The sequence below is a fragment of the Canis lupus genome, chromosome 8, assembly GCF_011100685.1.
Source record: "Canis lupus familiaris isolate Mischka breed German Shepherd chromosome 8, alternate assembly UU_Cfam_GSD_1.0, whole genome shotgun sequence".
Lineage (NCBI taxonomy): Eukaryota > Metazoa > Chordata > Mammalia > Carnivora > Canidae > Canis > Canis lupus.
Genome location: NC_049229.1, coordinates 26643421 through 26649420, shown reverse-complemented (window position 1 = coordinate 26649420; position 6000 = coordinate 26643421).

The following is a 6000-nucleotide window of genomic DNA, read 5'->3' as shown; positions in this document are numbered from 1 at the left end:
AGCCATCTTAGGCCCCTGGGAATAAGAGCTGAACTTTACAGCAAAAACTGCAGAATGCCCTCGGCAGAGAATCCCATATCAGATCTTAAGAAACTCCCCCACCCTTTCCCCCATATTGGAATGGAAAAAATTTTCCTCCACCCCTTCTGAAAATCCCCTAGACCAGCCCATAAAAAAAAACCAGCTGTAACCCACTTCAGGGTCCAAGCCCCTGCTCTGCTGTGTGGAGTATACTTGGACCGAAGCTCAAGCTTGTAAATAAACCCTCGTGTGTTTGCATCGGTGTCGGCTCCTTGGTGGTTTCTCAGATATGTAATCTTGAGCACAACAGATACCTTCTCAAGGAGTCTGACCTGTCTGCTTTTTGTAAAGTATGTCGCTCCCCCATTCCTGCCATCATTGTTTTTCTCTCAGCACTTTGTTTATTGAATGGCACTTATCACAGCATATACATATTGCTGTGTTTTTGTTTGTCCCCCCCAAATGTCTCTCTCATCTAGCACACAGCTTGTCATTGGATAGGTAAGAAAGAAATAGCTGGTGGTAAATGGATGAAACAGTGGTCAAGGATGACTGAGAGAGTTCTGAAATGTCCAACTAAATATATTGGTAAAGAATGGGAAATTGGGTGGGCAAGTTTATACGTAGGGATCAGAAGATGGTTAGGTTTGCTTGTACAAGTTCAAAGTGATTTCAAGTTCAATTTTGAGTGATTTCAAGATGATATCCAGTAGACTCCTAAAAATATGGCTTTAGAGTTGTGGAAAGAGCACCAGATTAGAGCTATAGATTTGAGAGCCTTGAGAATTGATGAGATCACTTATGAAGAGCATGGCAAGAAAATAAGGTTTAGAAGAGACCTACAAGGAACAGCCACATTTGTAGAGTTGGCAGAGGAGAGACTGGCAAAGCTTGGGAGGACCTATCAGAGACTGTCGACAAGAACCAGGGAGAAGAAAATTTCAGGGAGGAGGTAGTGGTCACAAATGATCAGATGAGGGGGTGATAAATTATATCACATAGGTCTTAAAGAGTCCCTTAGATGTGCGAGTTAGGACCTTAGATATGAAAGTCTTAGTAGAATAGTTTTAGTGGGTCAGTGGACTGTGGACTGACGACAGAATGTTAGAAAGTGAATGTAGTATTTGTAGAACAAGCTTTCAAGAAAAGCAGCCATGCAAACAAAACACATTTCATTTGGAAAGAGAGGCAAGGTTAAAGGAGAGTTAAGATAAAAGAAAGCATCTCTTTAAACAAGTAAGAGAAAGAGATAGGATGGACGTGGAAATGATAAATTTTTACCCACTGGATTTGAGATAGGAAGCTACGAGAGTTGCCCTTCCTTGAATATGTAAGCACAAATTTAGAGGAGGGAGTAACAAGGACTTGCTAGAGTTTTTCTGATGGCCTTGATTTATCTATGAAGGAGGGAGCAAAGTTATGTGATGCAACAGAGGAGGTGGAGGGGGGCAGTTTGGACTATGTTCTAGGAGAAAAGAGATGGGGACGGGACAGATAAAAGGTCTGGTGGTTGCAGATCCGCTATGGCTGGAAATCCTTGCTCCCTTCTTCCTCCTACCCCCTCCTAACCCAAACTTGTCCCAAAAAAAGACTCCAGGCTGCCAAATCCTAATCCTTGCGCCCACCTACCTACCTAGATAGATTTTCCTACAGTAACCAGCAACGAATATGCGGAGGCTACGAAAGTAGACCACTCCCTCAAGCTTCATTTCAATAGTGAAAACTGAGTGGGCCTGCGATGTTTTTGCAGACCCCCAACCCCCTGGCTACTAAAGGTTATATACTTGGTACGATAAAGGCACCTGCCTGCTGGACCAAGGAGACTTTTAGGGTCAGATGGCTCCCTCCTAAGTAACTTCCCCCCCAAAGTTGCAGCACGTTACTGAAGCGTGGTTTAATACAAGAACACCGCGTTCGGAGCAAAACTCGCAGAGCCGAGGCCGGAACAGCGAAAACGGCTTTCCGCGGCTCAGAGCCCAGGGGAGCCGGCCCGCAGCTCGCCCCCGAAGCCGTCCCCGGGCCTCGCCTCCGCAGCGCCTCGCATCGGGCGCCTCCCCCAGCGAGCGCCGCAGCCCCGCCCTCGCTCCGCCCCCAGGGCGCGTCATCGCGGCTCAGCCTCTAGTAGCTCCTCGCCGGCCCTCCGAGCGCCGGGCGCGGTGGCGCGCGCCTGTAGTCCCAGCTACTCGGGAGGCTGAGGCAGGAGGATCGCTTGAGCCCAGGAGTTCTGGGCTGCAGTGCGCTATGCCGATCGGGTGTCCGCACTAAGTTCGGCATCAATATGGTGACCTCCCGGGAGCGGGGGACCACCAGGTTGCCTAAGGAGGGGTGAACCGGCCCAGGTCGGAAACGGAGCAGGTCAAAACTCCCGTGCTGATCAGTAGTGGGATCGCGCCTGTGAATAGCCACTGCACTCCAGCCTGGGCAACATAGCGAGACCCCGTCTCTTTTGCCTCTCCCGGATGTAGAGATAGAGGAGCCTCCCTGCAGCCTTCACACAAAAACGCCACGTTTCCCACATCTTTTATGTACTCGGGAGCCTACTCATAGTGCACTAACTAGTAGGTGAGATATAACTGATCTCTTCCTGGGTCTCCCCCCTGCTGTGTTTGCCTATTTTGCGCCTCCTTTGGGGTCAAAGCTGACCGGGAGCCAGGATATTCGGCGTTTAGAAGCCGCCTCACCACTGACCCCTACCGGGCCATCCTCGAAACTCCCCTGCGAAGGGCTGTTATCACCCTCGCAGCCAACAGGGGCTGCTCGTTTAGCGCCTGGTGGAGATGGCCGCGTTCTCCCCGCGGCGCCCGGCGCGCTGCTCCGTGACCGCTGCTTCCCCCGACCTTTCCTCCCCACCTCCTGCCGGGAAATGTTACCTTCTTTCACTACTGTCAGGTCAAGGTTTTTGCTTTCAAATGTTGCCGAAGAAGGATCTGGCAAATGAGTCTTGCACCCCAGTGCTTGCGCTCCACTTGTTAACCCAACAGGGCTGAGCATCCGACGGGGTACCCTCTTTGAAGGGGCAAAACAATACTTATGAGGCGCCCACACGCCTTTGTGAGAGCAGAGGTGAGGGGCCAGGGTGACAGAAGGCCGTCACCTACCCTCCCCCTGGATTCTTGGATTGCCAACAGCCAACGTTAGGGATGGGATGGGATGGGATGGGATGGGATGGGATGGGATGGGATGGGATGGGATGGGATGGGGCGCAGGAAATTCAGAGCACCCAGTGCACGGCTGAGTCTTGAACCCAATTTGGCAGAGAGCAAGACCTGAGCGCCCCCGACCGAGCCGCATCAAGTCTCGTGTCCTTATCTCATTTTTAAAAGGAAATAAATGAACACGGTATGAAAGAGTAGAATGTTTCAAATTGTCAGAAGTTCTTGGTTGTCTGTGACCGTGATCTCACCTTGATTTAAGAACTATTTTAGAGGATTCCCTTTTAAATTCAGACACTGGAGGGGCAACAGAGGTTGATCAAATATTCATATCGATCTTAACATTAATCTGATTATCTATTGAGAGTTTCAAGACCCTAAGCACTAAGCACAGATTTTACCACTTGTAAAATGACAAGGAAAGGGGGCAAAATAGTAAGCTTTTCATAAAGCTAACTGTATTCAGTTTCTTTGAGGTGATTCATTCCGTTTGAACACAGGTAACTCAAAAAAGGCCCTTCTCTGATGATTCTGGGTCCGCCTTCCACAGCTGCATGGAATAAGTCCTATTCTGATTCTTCAGGACAAAGTTTAAAGAATTTGAAAGTCACCTCCAAATCAATACATTTCCACTAAATGGAAATACACGAAGATAGTTTTTTACTTTTTTAATCTTTACCCCCCTCCACTCAGAAAATAGGAGGGAAATACTTTAAGCATCTCTCCCCCTGCCCCCTTCACTACATAGATTCCTGAATATGGCCCAGAATGACTTAGCTGTGACTCTAAGGACTGCATTTCAATTGCCACCTCCACTAGCTTTGGGGTTTCAGTTTCTATTATGCTTCAATCTTTTCCACCACTTCTAGGAGAACTTCTCAACTTCTTTCTGGAACTGAGGTGTGGTAGGCAGAATAATGACCCCTCGAAATATCAGAAAGGGAGACAGAACATAAGATACTCCTAACTCTGGGAAACGAACAAGGGGGTGATGGAAAGGGAGGTGGGCCGGGGGTGGGGGTGACTGGGTGACGGGCACTGAGGGGGGCACTTGATGGGATGAGCACTGGGTGTAATGCTATATGTTGGCAAATTGAACACCAATAAAAATAAATAAATAAATAAATAAATAAATAAATAAATAAATAAATAAAATAATGACCCCTCCCCAAAGATGTACACATCCTACTATGTGGAACCTATGATGTGTTACTTTACATGGTAAAAGAAATTTTACATATATGAGTAAACTAAGGATCTGGAGATGGGGAGATTATCCTGGAATATCCCAGTGGCTCCAATGTAACCAACCAAGGAGTGTAGGCAGCCTCTGGAAGCTGGAAAAAGCAAGGAAGCCAATTCTCCCCTAGAGCCTCCAGAAATAATGCAGCCCTGCTGACCCATGTGGGACTTCTGACCTTCAGAACTGTATGATAATAAACATGTGTTGCTTAAACCACTGAATCTGTGGTAATTTGTTTCAGTAGCAATAGAAAACACATGAAAATACATGAGACCTATCAAGGTTAGTCTGTATCTGAAAAACTCCCATGAGGTCAGAAAGGAATCATTCCAGTAACTGCCTTCTTTAGTTTACTTGTACTTTTTTCCAGAACTTTTTCATCTTAAACAAGTTTTTAGGGTTTATATTTTTCTTGTATGTGTTTCTTTAAACCATAACATTTTGAAAATTCATCCTTTCATTCATCTATCTACCCATTTAAGAAAATGTTTTAAGTGCCAAATATTTACCAAATCATGTATTGATGCTAGGTAAGCAGAAACAATATAGACAAGTCTTTGCCTTTATAGAGCTTCAGGTCTAGTTGAGAATGAGGAGACTATCTTTTTAAAATGAGCCATGTAAATTGTTTTAGTGTTCTCATGACGTTCTGCCAACCATATTTATTTCATTAGCTTCCTGCATGCCTAAAATCTCCAATTCCAAAAACTCTCTCCTGTGTTAAGGCAAGTTACAAATTCACTTTGGCATTTACTCAACACCATTAGACAATGTCAATTTCAACCAGCCACTGATAATGGGTTATACTTTTCAATTTCCTACACATCCATGAAAGAAGTTCAGTATATCATGAAGTTGACCATACTTTTTTTCTTAAGACTTCGTGTTGGGCACCTGAGCGGTTCAGTCAGTTGGGATTCTGCCTTCAGGTTGAGTCATGATCCTGGGGTCCTGGTGTCCAGCCCTGCATTGGACATCCTGCTCAGCAAGGACTTGACTTCTCTCTCTACCTCTCTGCCTGCTGCTCTCCCTGCTTGTGCTCTCTCGCTCTCTGTCAAATAAATAAATAAATGATCTTTGAAAAAAAAGACTTTGTGTTAATGGTGTAATATTTTTGACATTCAGTAACTTTAAAATTTTATGTGTTCAAACCTAGTAGTCTTGTCCTTTATGGTTTTTGCTTTTAGTGTTTATTTTGAAGGGTCTCACCCATCTCAAGAACATGTAAATAGTCATATTAATGTTTATAACTCTTTTATTTTTAAAGTACACATGTTGCTGATTTTAAAATACTATAATCTCTCCAAAGCAATAATTTCCTGTTCCTAACGCTACTTTTTTTTTTGGTTTATATTCCTGGTGCAAGGTGCTGACAGCAGAAGGAGCAGTACAGGAGTTCCTGGGTGGCTCAGTTGGTTAATATTTGCCTTCACCTCAGGTCATGATCCCAAGATCCTGGGATAAAGCCCTGCATCAGGATCCCTGCTCAGTGAGGGGTCTGCTTCTCACTCTGTCCCTTCTCCCTGCTTATATTCTCTCTAAGAAAGAAAGAAAGAAAGAAAGAAAGAAAGAAAGAAAGAAAGA